Genomic DNA, 13,459 nt, shown 5'->3' on the forward strand with positions numbered 1-13,459 from the left:
GACAAGTGCCTTCTTCTATGGTTTTAACTTTATGATAGCTTGCTAGCTCAACTCAACCCTAAGTTTCTTGAGAAAAGTGACTGCTTTTTGTTATTTGTTTTCATTCCCTCTTCCCTCACACAGTGCTTGGCACATAGTATGGCTTCAGAAACTGCTTCCAAAATATCTGCATTACTGATGCATAGTTGGTATCATTTTAAGGCAACTACTCTCAAAAAATGTCAGCTTAAAACCATTAAAAATTTCCATGGATTGATACCCAAATTATAATTGATAAAGGATCTTCACTATGCTTCCCCTTCTCAGTAGCTTTTGAAAGCTGTTGGAAAAGATGTTGATGCTGGGAAAGATTGAAGGCAAAAGGAGAAGAGGGCAGCAAAGGATAAAATGGTTGAATAACATCACACATTCAATGGACATGAACTTGGGCAAACTCCAAGAGATAGTGAGGGACAGGGAGGCCTGGTGTGCTGCAGTCCATGGGGTAGCAAGGAGTCTGACACGACTTAGAGGCTGAATAATAACAACAACAGGAAGAGGGAAAGTCATTCATGGTCATTTTATTCCATTTTGGCAAAATGTTTCCTGTTACTTTGGGGACTGTAATGTGATGAGAATATCTAGCTGGTCGACTACCATCTCTCCAAATTGTATTTGCCCACTATTTCCGTTTTACTCCCAGATCCATTTTACTCCCAGAACCCCGCCGTCAAGGGAACCCAGAATGGTAGATAAATATGCAGATACAGGCCTTTCCTCTTTGCTTGCAGTCCAAGGCGCTGACAGTGAGCCTGGCGTCAGGATGGAATGCGTGCCCTGGGCTCCTGACAATTGCTGGATCCACGCTCCGTCTCTCTCTCTCACATGCTTCATTCTTTGCTTTCTGTTAAGGATATGTATTGACTTTGCGGAACACTGCAGTGAGCTGTAAATGATGCATTTAATGAAAAATCCTTGCCCAGCACTTTGAAAGAGAACACAACAATGTAGGGCGATCATTGCTGGGCAGTGATGGGTGTTGTAATATCACATTCATCTGTTTCACCGGCAAGAGAGACACGCTGATTGACAATATTTCAAGGGCATGTAGTAAGAAAACATCAACTGATATTTTAATCATATTCATTATTTGCTGTTTCTCCTCTCCCTGTCATGGTAAGCTTTGACTCTTTAAAGATCGGGGTCTTGTATTTCCCTTTTAGCTGCGTCAAAGTTGTGTGGGCAGTCTGATTCGACGCCAGCACCAAGAGACGATGATGCTGGGCACCGAAGGCGTGGAGGGGTTCGTGGCGAAGGTCTGGGGCTGGCCTTGGTGTTGCTTGGCAGACGAAGTGCAGTGGGTTTTTTTCTGACTGCAAAATTCAAAATGGGACTCAAGGTATTTGTTTCATCTACACCAGAGAAGGCAGACCAAGTGGCGAGGCTTTTGCTGAACTGGAATCAGAAGATGAAGTCAAACTGGCCATGAAAAAAGACAGGGAAACTGGGACACAGACATATTGAAGGATTCAAATCAAACAACGTTGAAATGGATTGGGTGTTAAAGCATACTGGTCCAAATAGTCCCGACGTGGCCAATGATGGCTTTGTATGGCTTAGAGGACTCCTCTTTGGATACAGCAAGGAAGAAATCGTTCAGTTCTTCGCAGGGCTGGAAATCGTGCCAGATGGGCTAACATTGCCGGTGGACTTCCAGGGGAGGAGTATCGGGGAGGCCTTCATGTGTTTTGCTTCACAGGAAATAGCTGAAAAGGCTCTAAAGAAACTCAAGGAAAGAATAGGGCACAGGTACATCGGAATCTTTAAGAGCAGTGGAGCTGAAGTTAGAAGTCACTGTGACCCACTACGGAAACCTATGGCTGAGCAGTGGCCAGGTCCCTATGACAGACCTGGGGCTGGCAGAGGGCATCACAGCACGGAAGAGGAGCTGCCTTCAGAAGGACGAGGCATGGTGCTTACCGTGGAGGTTATGGAGGCTATGATCATTATAATGGCTATGGATTTGGGTCAGATAAATTTGGAAGAGACCTCAATTACTGTTTTTCAGGAACGCCAGATCACAGATACGGGGACGGTGGCTCTACTTTCCGGAGGACACCGTGGAACAGGACACTGCACACACTCAAGGATTATCTCACAGAGCTACTGAGAACGGCACTTATAATCCTTTCTCACCACCCAACCCTGTGAGAGTACATATTGAAATTGGTCCTGATGGCAGAGTAACTGGTGAAGCAGATGACGAGTTTGCAACGCATGAAGATGCTGTGGCAGCTATGTCAAAAGACAAAGCAAATATGCAATGCAAATATGCAGAACTCTTCTTGACTTCTACAGCAGGAGCAAGCGGTGGTGTTTATTCAAACACAGTTATGGTGGCCTGGCCAGCCAGCAGCTGGGTGGTGGTTATGGAGGCGGCCATGGTGGCCAGAGCAGCATGGGTGGACATGACCAAGTTTTACATGAAAATCCAGCGGTTTTTCCATCAAACATTGTATAGGCAGCCAAGGAGCAGTGAATACCAGCTACTGCAGTCGTGGAAGCCGAACATCTGTGGGCGTGGACGGAATGGGGGGATGTCTAGCATGTCCAGGACAAGTGGCACATGGGGAATGTCATTGATCCTGATCACTGACCTTGGTCAACATTTTTTAAAAGAAAAACTTAAGTTGTAGCTGTTTTGTAATACAAGTTTGCGATTTATGCTTACTCTAAGTGGAAATCAGGATTATTTTAAAGACTTAAGTTTCGGTATTTTTAAACACAAACATTCATCTAGGATGTACCAACCAGGTTGAGTAAACTATTACTGTTAAATAATCTTCAGGTTTTCTCAAGTTAGTTCTATTGTAGGATGTACTTAAGCAGTAAGTGTATTTGGGTTAAAGCAGGTGAATTATGTTAAATGTTGCTCTCACATCACATTACATTGAATGATGGATGCATGTTGAAAGACATGCTTTTGTGTAAAACTCAACACAGGAGCTGTGTCTATTAAAAGTGAAACATTTGGCATGTTAATTCTAGTTTCATTTAATAACCTCTATGGTACATAAGCTTACACTTTTTTTTAAGTTAATGGGGGAAATTTGACACACAATACCAATACTTTAGCATTTTGGTCTTGGTGTTTGTATGAAATTCTGATTTAAATTTTTCATTGTACTGTGATTTTTCTCTTAGGTGTATTTCGCTAAGTGAAACTTGTCGAATAAATCTTCCTTTTAGAAAAAAAAAATCAGTGACTTTTGTCTGAATGTCCCAAATCCCATATTCTGAAAAAACACTGAAGAGTTTTGAGTGACTTACTTTTTGTAGGAATTATATTAAAATTTTGATTTCCATGGAGCACTGTTGTTACTGCCACCATTCTTGCATTTCAAAATCAAACTTCTGGTTATTGAAAAGACTTATGTTTCTTCCAGTTTCTTCTTTCTTTCTATTTCTCTCTTAAAACACAAACAAAATAAACAGGGCTTGCTTGGCCTTCTCCAACAATTCCAGGAAGAACCATGTGAGTGACAAAGTCCACCAGAAATAGCCAGCTGATGGTGACGGAGACTCTGCCCGCAGAGCCAGCTCTGAAGGAGCCCCTGGAGATGCTCGGGGCCCGGCTCCTGCCCCTGCCCCCTGCCCCCGCCGCCGTCGTTCGCAGCCGTTTCCCCGGTGCGGCCGCTGGACTTCCTATCGCGCGCGATGAGCACGCACAGGGCCCGGCACACTGGGCGCGCGTTTCCCGCGGCAGCCCGAGCGGCAGGCACCAGCCGGTGTGTTGAGAGAGGCCTCCCTTCCCTACCAGGCCTGGGACCAGAGCCGCAGGAACAGGAACAGCCGCCGCGGGCCGCACCCCGGGCCTGGGGCGGCGACTCTCGGCCTGCGTCCCGGTGGGCCGAGCTCGGGGCCTGGGCAGGAGCGCTGGTTCGTGATGACAGGCGGTGGGCGCACGAGCCTGCCAGGCCCGCGACGGGGCAGGCTGCCCCGCGCTCCCCGGAGGTCCCCTTGCGTTCCTCCTGCCTGAGGCTCACCTTCCTGCAGAAGGCATCGTCCTGGGCTGCCCAGCTTCCAGCTGCCTCCTCTTCTCATCAACAGTCCGTCCAAACTGCAGCCCATATCTGTTCTTAATTGAAGTTACCCTTCACTGTGTTAATTAAGGAGCACGCTTTCTCCTGGGCCTTTTTTTTTTTTTTTTTTACGTAATCCAACCACTAGAGCGCGTTTCCAAGTGAAGACAAAAATACTCTCTACATGATACGTAAAGATTTGGCCAATTTTGAAAGGGGAAAAAAATTAGTCAACTGTGGCCTGGGTGTCGCAGACATGAAATAACTACTTGACAGGATTTTGTTGCTGTTTGTTACTTTGGCTTGACGTAGATGGAGTATGAGCTTCAGAAACGGTCACTCATTTTTTCCTATTTATGTCTAACTTTGACAGGTTTCCTGGAGTCTCCTGAGTGGCACGCTGCATCTCCAGCCAGCCTAGAGCATGGCTGGGTCTTCAGAGAAACCTAATTAAATTTGTGGTTAAAAATATCTTAGTTTTAAGTGTATATAACTGTAGAAATGTTATCATGTGGAGATCCATACAGGATGACTAGAATCCTATTACATTCAAATATTAGAGATTCCCTCGTTTTCGTAAGTTTTTTTTTTTTTTAATTTAAATGATTCCCTTTATTTCCTATCACTGGATAAATTATAAAATAATTCATCTATAATTTATAGATTTATCTTTTTCCAAGAACCATAGGCTGCATCAGTTTCTCACAACTCAATATGCTTATGTTCCATTTTATTGAAGTCATCACTTGTTCTATCTATACTTTTCTATTTGTTTTATCCATCTTACTAGTACTTTCGGCCTCTAATAAATCACACATGGAGTCGTATCCGACTTTTTGTGACTCTATGGACTGTAGCCCGCCAGGCTCCTCTGTCCATGGAATTCTCTAGGCAAGAACCCTGGAGTGGGTAGCCATTCCCTTCTCCAAAATCACACATAGTCTTCCACATTCCAGCTGTACTGGGCTAAAGAGGCCACCTCAGATCTTGTTTTTGTGGACTTTCTCTCGAAAGAGAGCCTTCTTTTGGTCACTTCTGCTTGCCTCCTCTTTCCCTGACAATCCTTCCTGCTTGACTTGAACAATATGTTGCTGTGTGACGCTGGGGAGACGGGATGTCCTCACCTCCTCCTGACACTTTTCCTGGGTGAATGGGATCTCCTCAGGAGCATGAGGCTGGCTTCCGGTAGAAGCCTGCTGCATGAAATACTTCCTGCGACTTCAACGCTTTGATCTCTCGCTTTTCTACTTCCTCAAGCTTTTTAAGGACGATTTGAATGTTCTCACTCTAAATCCCTCAATTTCTATTTTGTAAGTTCAAACATTCTTTGACACGTCTTTATGAGACATCTCTGGCTTTCCCTGTAAGATGTTCAGCCTTTATCTCCCTGCTCCATGGTCTCCCTCACCAAGTCCCTTGGGTTGCCCATCTCTTCCTGCTTTCCAGAACATTGTTATTCTGCAGACATTCCTTTTTGTGGACAGGTAAAACAAAAAGCGCGCCCTCTGGTTATCACATTCCATTCCCCAAACAGAGGATTGTACAGAATCCAGTAATATCTCACCACTATTTAGAGCCTGTAGCAAAACATGTCATTAAACTTTCCCCGAGTTCCCATAGAGATCAACAGAAAATTTTCAACAAAATAAAACTAAATATGTGTTTTCTAATAATTGATTGTCAATGTCCAATATTTATTTTTTCTACATCTTTATTTCCATTTCTATTTGGCCTCTTTTATCACTCTAAACTGCAAGTCTAAACTCTTACTATCCTTGATCGTGTTGAATGCATTTTCAATACTTTCCATTTTCTTACAATTTTAGGATGTTTGCCTTTGTTTGAGGATCACATAGTATTTTTGGTATAATTCTTACATTTCATGTATTGACTCTTTTTTTCTTATTACCAGTGGGACGTTGTCTGCATATGTTAATGTGGCATTTAGGCTACCCAATATTTCTTTTCCACCTTTACAATCTATCACCCTTAAACGAGATAACTGGTTATCTCCCTGCTTTTTGCCTCTGAAAAAATATCTAAAACCCACAATATGGCAAGGGCTAAGACACACTTCTTATTCCTGTCATTTTTTCTCTCTCCACCATTGAGAGTAAAGATGGATGTCTTTCATTTCTGTGTAGACTCTTCATACATTACAGCAACTTGGCTGGTACACACAGCTTTGAATGATCTTAAAGAAAAACTGTGTTCGCTAGATGCAAAAGTTGTTCTTGGTCTAACCCTAACGAAATCGCCTCCTTTGGCGCCTTCCTTTGTTTCTTCCCTAAGACCAGCATCAGCCATCTGACTGCCACCACGTAAACAAGATCTGGAGAAGAGCTTCGAAACCTGTTTAACGCCCACTGGTACTGCCAAGCTTTCCAGCAGGCAGAATTCTCTCACAAATTCTGTGTAATCAGCATTGGAAATATCAATGAAATCACATTTTACTATCTGCCTTCTCCTCCTTCTCTCTACAGATCATCTCACTTCCCCCACCACGTTGCCATGAAGAACGTTGAATATTTTGTTCACCTCAGCTTCCAAAATGCAGAAAGAAACCATCTAAGTTAGAAATGCTTGCCATGCCTAAGAACTTGATCACATTGCTAACTTGGAGCTGAAAGTAAGTGATATTTCAAAAGACGCTATCACTGTTCTTTGCAGAATTGTCTCAGTGAGAGGAAACTAACTGGCTTCCTTTAAAACATACATGCACACACACACACACTTCACACACTCAGACGCTCTTAGTTCTTTCTCCCTTGGTGATTATGCCTGTCCTCTCAGCCTGGAGTATCTGAGTTTAACTTTATAAAGTGAGCTGGGTTTACCCAGTGAAAACAGGCAGATGATCAGGAAAATCCCCAAGAGCAGTGCCTCTCAAGGAACCTGAGTTGGGACAACAAGGTCCAGCGGACCCTCCCCTCATGGAGACCCTACTTCATCTCTACTCTCAGAGACCGAACTCAGAGGCCATTAACTGCTTTACTTCTTCAGGCTTTCTTCCGTCATTTCTCCACAACCTTTCATCTCCAAGTGTAGCTCTTCTTGCTCTACAAGCAGTTCTTAAAAGTACTCCATTGTTCACATTACTAACTCTTTCAGCCCCATTTAATCTATTTGTTTTCCTCTCCAGTCGAGCACCCCTTCTCTGCTTGCAAATCAGATGGATTTGCCATTGCTCGACTTCTTTTCTTTATCAGCTTCATCCTATATATAAATCTTCCTTTATTGCTCTTTGATTTCTGTTATTCATGCTCTAATTTCCTCATTGTTTTCCTATACAAATGAATTTCTTCTTTGAAAGCCTTTAATCTCATCCCCCGTCTTGCAAACATTCTCTCTCTTGCTGAATTAAGACATGCCCACCCTTCCATGATTTTTTAAAGAGTTTCAGCTTTTACATAGTCTGAAGTGAACGTATTCCTCCACCACAGATATTAACTAAACTTTCCTGATTCTAATTAACTTGACTTTTATCTTTAAAATAAAAGGAAAATGCATTATTCATTCAGAGGTTAGGAAACTTTTTTCCGGAAACCATTTATTTACTACCTCTGTCTAGTAAACACTGTACTAGATATCTGAGCTAGACAGATGATGGAGAGACCTGTCACATTTACTGTGGAGCTAGATGAGCCAAGAAACAACTGCATCCCATGCAACATGTACCTCTAGGGAGGCTGGCCCAGAGGTATCCATTGATAAGAAGTGATCAAAGAGTTCCCCAAATAAAAGGAAGTGAAATGTTGAAAATGGAGCTGAACTCTGCCCATTAGCACACCACAGAGTGAGTGGTAAAATGGACAGGAGAGGGCAATCATTGGCTTAACTCTATTTCTAAATGTGATTCCAAATTCCAGCCCATTCCTGGCCAGACACTAATTCCCTTGACAACTGTTTTCAAACCACACGTCTGGTTTCCTACTCTGCAAGAACACCCACGGTGAACCTGCCGCATCCCACACCTTGCTTGGTTCTGCTTCCAGCAGACAGCTTCACTGACTTCCTACCTTCCTGAGTTATTTGTCTTTCAGATGCTTTCTTAGGAGCCCAGCTTCCTCCCCCTCCTCCTGTGTCTCTTCTCCTTTATTCTTACCTCAGGGAGTAGGATCCCATGTTCTGCAGATTAATCACGTTCACTGCCTTGGGTCTCCCTGTTGATGACAGCCAAAGGTCTCTCCTTTCCCTTCTCCCTCTGCAGACCCATGCTTTCTAGAGCATGGATTCTCAGCTCTTTTGATCAGCAGGAATTCTCCTACTGGCACTGTCCTTGACAGCTCTTCTGGCTCCTCTCTGTCGTGCTTGCTGCCCTTCCCAGGACTGGCTTCCCTCCCCGTCAACCCCATGCTGTTCCTTTCCCGTCTTTTCTGTGGCCCCTCGTCCTATCTCGCCTTCCACCTCTAGGTGGCGCGGCTGCCTCGGTAAGGGCAGGTGGCAGGGGCTCTAGTCCTTTAAGGTCTCATTCCAGAGGGTCCTCCCAGAGGGTCCTCCCAAAGGGCCACAGACACGCCCTTCTTCCTCACAAAGACTCTAAGCCTTCTGTATAAAGAGATCATCGCTGTGTCCTTGTTTGCCACACCTGAGAGACTTCTGCTAGCAGAATATTTACTGGAATAATTTCTTAAACTGTACCCATAATCCATTTGTCTTCGGACTCTGGTAAAATGAGTTAAGCTCAGTAAATCTCACTGTCCTTGTCTATGGGGATAGTAATAGTAGCTACCTTAAATTGTGATGATGCAATTTAAATATGTATACAAATATTAGGTACCGTCTCAGTCCCATAGTAAACAAGTGAAAAACATCAGACCGAGATATTATTAGATGGGGAAACAATGGAAACAGTGACAGACTTTATTTTGGGGGGCTCCAAAATCACTGCAGATGGTGACTGCAGCCATGAAATTAAAAGACACTTGCTCCTTGGAAGAAAAGCTATGACCAACCTAGACGGCATATTAAAAAGTAGAGACATTACTTTGCCGACAAAGGTCCATCTAGTCAAGGCTATGGTTTTTCCAGTATTCACGTATGGATGTGAAAGTTGGACCATAGAGAAAGCTGAGCATCGAAAAATTGATGCTTTTGAACTGTGGTGTTTGAGAAGACTCTCAAGAGTCCCTTGGACTGCAAGGAAATCCAACCAGTTCATCCTAAAGGAAACCAGTCCTGAATATTCATTGGAAGGACTGATGTTGAAGCTGAAACTCCAATACTTTGGCCACCTGATATGAGGAGCTGACTCATTGGAAAAGACCCTGATGCTGGGAAAGATTGAAGGTGGAAGAGAAGAGGACGACAGAGGATGAGATGGTTGGATGGCATCACCGACTCAATTGGACATGGGTTTCAGCAAGCTCCGGGAGTTGGTGATGGACAGGGAAGCCTGGCATGCTGCAGTCCATGGAGTTGCAAAGAGTCAGACACGACTGAGCAACTGAATTGAACTGAACTGAGATATTATTATCATTGGTGTCATCATCAGCTCTGTCATATACCAACTGTAGTCCTTCTTTGTTAAGTGAAAATTCCTGGACTGTCATTCTAATTCCATCTCCCCTCAGTTTTGGTTCTCTATCCCCAAATACTCTTTTTCTTTTCTAAAAATATCTTCATCCCCAAAGAAGCCCCAATTGCTCCTAGTGTTTTATTTCTGGAAAGAATGCTGAGAATTTTTAGTCCTAAACATGCTAAGTAAAATCACAACAAATTTCTCCTGGGTCCTGTCCCTTTTTCTCCTATAAGATCTCCAAAATAAATCTATTTTCTTTATTTATCTAAAGTTCACATTGAACTTCTAATAGGGAAAAATTGGGTTTATTGAAAAATATTTCCCTTGGATTCATCCTAATTGAGCTCATAGGGTACCTAGCCATATAACCTCTCTTTGGACAGCTGTTCCTGCCCCTTGTTAAAAGAATTCTTGCAACAAATATGCCTTTGATGCCATGTTTATGGTGCTCCCTTCCTCTTTCACAAACTTCCCAGATTTTCCTTAGTTCTCTATTTTATCCGTTTCTACCTACAGCACATGAGAAGCAAAACAGACAGAGCAGCCGTTAGGACTGCAATCATTCCTTTTCCTCCTCACCCTTCTCCACCCTCACCCAGCTTTTCAGCTTTCTACTGCCTCCTTCTCGTCAAGCTCCCACTGTAACACACCCTAACCTGGCTAAAACGTCACACCCAAAAGCCTCTGTTCCAAAATAGGGCATTCACGCAGATAACTGACCCCAGGAAGCTGTAAGGATCGGACCCACCCCGAGCTGTAACAGACTATGTCTACTTCTTGGGCCTCTTTTGCAATTTTAGTAATGTCTACAACCTCTTTCTGGGAGATCTCTCAGCTGAAACTGTTTTGAGCTCCTGACCACACTGGGAGGTAGTTCTATCAGATGTTAGACTCATAGATGAGAAAGTGCGCTGCTGCTGCTAAGTCACTTCAGTCGTGTCCGACTCTTAGCGACCTCATGGACTGCAGCCTACCAGGCTCCTCTTTCCATGGGATTTTCCAGGCAAGAGTACTGGAGTGGGGTGCCATTGCCTTCTCCATGAGAAAGTGCAATCAAAAGAAATGAAGAACTTGACGAAGGTCCACTGAATGATAGAAAAAGCAATACATTCATGATCCCACCACTTTTCCTACAAGAGAAAGGGAACATTTTTCAAGTATTTTCAACAGGACGGCTCAGTGCACACTGGCCTCGAGTGGAAAACCATTTTCGTTTTTTTGTCTTCCCCCATCTGTTATTCCACAGGGACAAAGCTTGCTCCTCCTTCCAAGAGCAAGAATCAGACTGATTGGCTCCGTAAAGTTGATTTGGTTCATGAATCCGCATGAAAAGGAGAAATACCCGCTATGCACATCAAGAGGAAAGATGGTGTGACTTTGGGCAGGATCTTTAGATCCTCTGCGTGCATCTGTGCTAAGTCACTTCAGCCGTGTCCAATTCTATGTGACCCCATGGACTGTAGCCCTCCAGGTTCCTCTGTCCATGGGATTCTCCAGGCAAGAATACTGGAGTGGGCTGCCATTTCCTCCTCCAGGGATTTGACCCTCTACATCTGAGTTTTCTCAATAATAAAATAAGAGTTCTGAGTCTGACTGTTTCTAAGACCCCTGGTGTTGAAACATTCTGTGATATTATTATTTTAATAATGATTCAAGTAATACTGAAAACAATATTTCAGTCTCCTTTCTTAACAAATATATTTAAAAAGCAGAGAAACGTGTATAACTCATTTATTAATAATAATGGATCATCTTTAACATATGCTTATCATGTGCCAGTGCTAAATAATTGTTATGTTAATCCTTGTAAGAACACTGTGTAGCTCTATTTATACTCATTTTACAGATGAGGAAATAAAGGCACAAGATTAAATAACTTGCTCAAGGTCACGGGCAAGTAGCTGAGCCAAGATTTAACTCAGACAGTGAGACTTCAGGGGCAGCCACCACCACTTTCCACTGCTTTCACTTCCTTAATGCCCTTCAGTGAAAGAAAAATAATAATTAGCAGCTATTAACTTTTCAGATACAGCACTAATCCACTAAATCACGTACAACTTTGCCTTTAATAGGTTATCAATAAGCACTTCTAGAGCTGTTTCTGGTAATTATTTGTTGCATAAGGATTTCAGAATAATGTCAAGAATACATGTGTCCCCCATCCTGAACCTCCCTCCCACCTCCCTCCCCATCCCATCCCTCTGGCTAAATCCATAGCTGATTCATGTCAATGTATGGCAAAAACCACTACAATATTGTAAAGTAATTAGCCTCCAACTAATAAAAATAATTGGGAAAAAAATAAAAAAAGAGAGAGAAAAAAAGAATAATGTCAAGAATAACAAATAGTTTTTTAACTTACAAAACGGCTGGCAAATTGAGTTTCCTTCATCTGTAAAACCTTGTCACATACAATTAGTCATCCTATTCTATACCTTATTTTTAGGCTGCTTTATGTTCTCTTAACATTTGGTGCAGTTGAATATCAAAAATCACAGCAATTTTATCTCTGAGGAGTTCCTTACCAGAGGCTCATGTTCAAATATTAATTGACAGTCCATGCTAATTTTAGGAATTAATGCTTTTATAAATAACACATACCTTGCCCAGCTTTTAAAGGATTTGTTAGGAACAAGGAGTGATCATTATGCATGTGTATCATCCTGAGTGTCCATGTGAGTTGAACAGTGACTATATTTTCAACATTTTTTCTGCCATTTACTCTCTTCTTTGAAAAAACATCAAAACTAAATGATAGGCCAAACCCATATGTTGTTAAAACACAGAAATTCCCGCTCAGTTACCAGCAACTTACATTTTCTCTATGAAGATACAACATTTAATATTATTATTACTCTCATTTTTGAATTATTAAGTCATTTTGCATGACGCTTGCAGTATGAATAACAATAATGAAAGTAAAAAAAGAAATTAAATTGTACTTCCCAACGATATACCACTTGGAAATGAACTATAAAAATGAAAATTCTTGAATGATTGCTGTGTTTTAGCAGAGCACAACTTGGGTGTCTCAAACAAGGTTATAAATACACATTGTGACCTTTGTGCGTTCATGCTGTGTTTCACAAGTACTTCTTACAGGAGGAATATCTGAGGGGCTGAATAGGAAGCTTAACTTACAACCATCAGCCTCTTCACTGTACATGGAATGACATAATTAAAGGACATACACTCTGCCTTCATACCACGAAAGCTGTCACGGTTATTATACCCAGGCCAAGATTGGGATTTGATAACAAAACAGACTTCTGTAACTGAATCTAGGACATTATACAAACCATAACTCATGTAGTCTGGGGTACCATGTAGTCTAATATTTAATAACAAACTATAATTATTACAAAATAATAATAAACAATAATTCATTAAATATTAAGTTATTTTATATTTTATAATAATAAATAATGTTTAATGAATCATTAAATAATAAACATTATTTTATAATAATAAAATATAATAAATAGTATATTTGACAATAATATATTAATATAAATAATAATAAATTTTAAAATGTTTACAAGTAGTAAACATGCTGATTATCCTTCTGTATTGGTTTTCTATCACCGTTATAACAAATAACACAAGTTTAGTGGTTTAAAGCCGCACCAGTTCATTATCTTATGGTTCTGGAGATCAGAAGTCTCACATGTCACTGGGATAAAATCAAGGTGTCAGAAGAGCTCTGTTCTCCTCTGAAGGAGCTCCAGGAAAACATTTCCTTGCCTCTTTCATTTCCCATGTCTGCTCACATTCCTTGGCTCATGGACCCTTCCACCATCTTCAAGGCCAGTGTTGGCCAGTAGGGTCATTGAAGCACATACTCTGTCACTGTCTCTCTCATCACCCGTTTAAGGAC

General features: G+C 42.0%; 1 pseudogene; it reads left to right on the forward strand.

Moving 5' to 3' along the window:
• Positions 1 to 1,253: 1,253 nt before the first annotated feature.
• On the forward strand, positions 1,254 to 2,513 carry LOC122425562 (annotated as a pseudogene).
• The last annotated feature ends 10,946 nt before the right edge of the window (positions 2,514 to 13,459 follow it).

The sequence above is a fragment of the Cervus canadensis genome, chromosome 23, assembly GCF_019320065.1.
Source record: "Cervus canadensis isolate Bull #8, Minnesota chromosome 23, ASM1932006v1, whole genome shotgun sequence".
In the NCBI taxonomy this organism is placed as follows: Eukaryota; Metazoa; Chordata; class Mammalia; order Artiodactyla; family Cervidae; genus Cervus; species Cervus canadensis.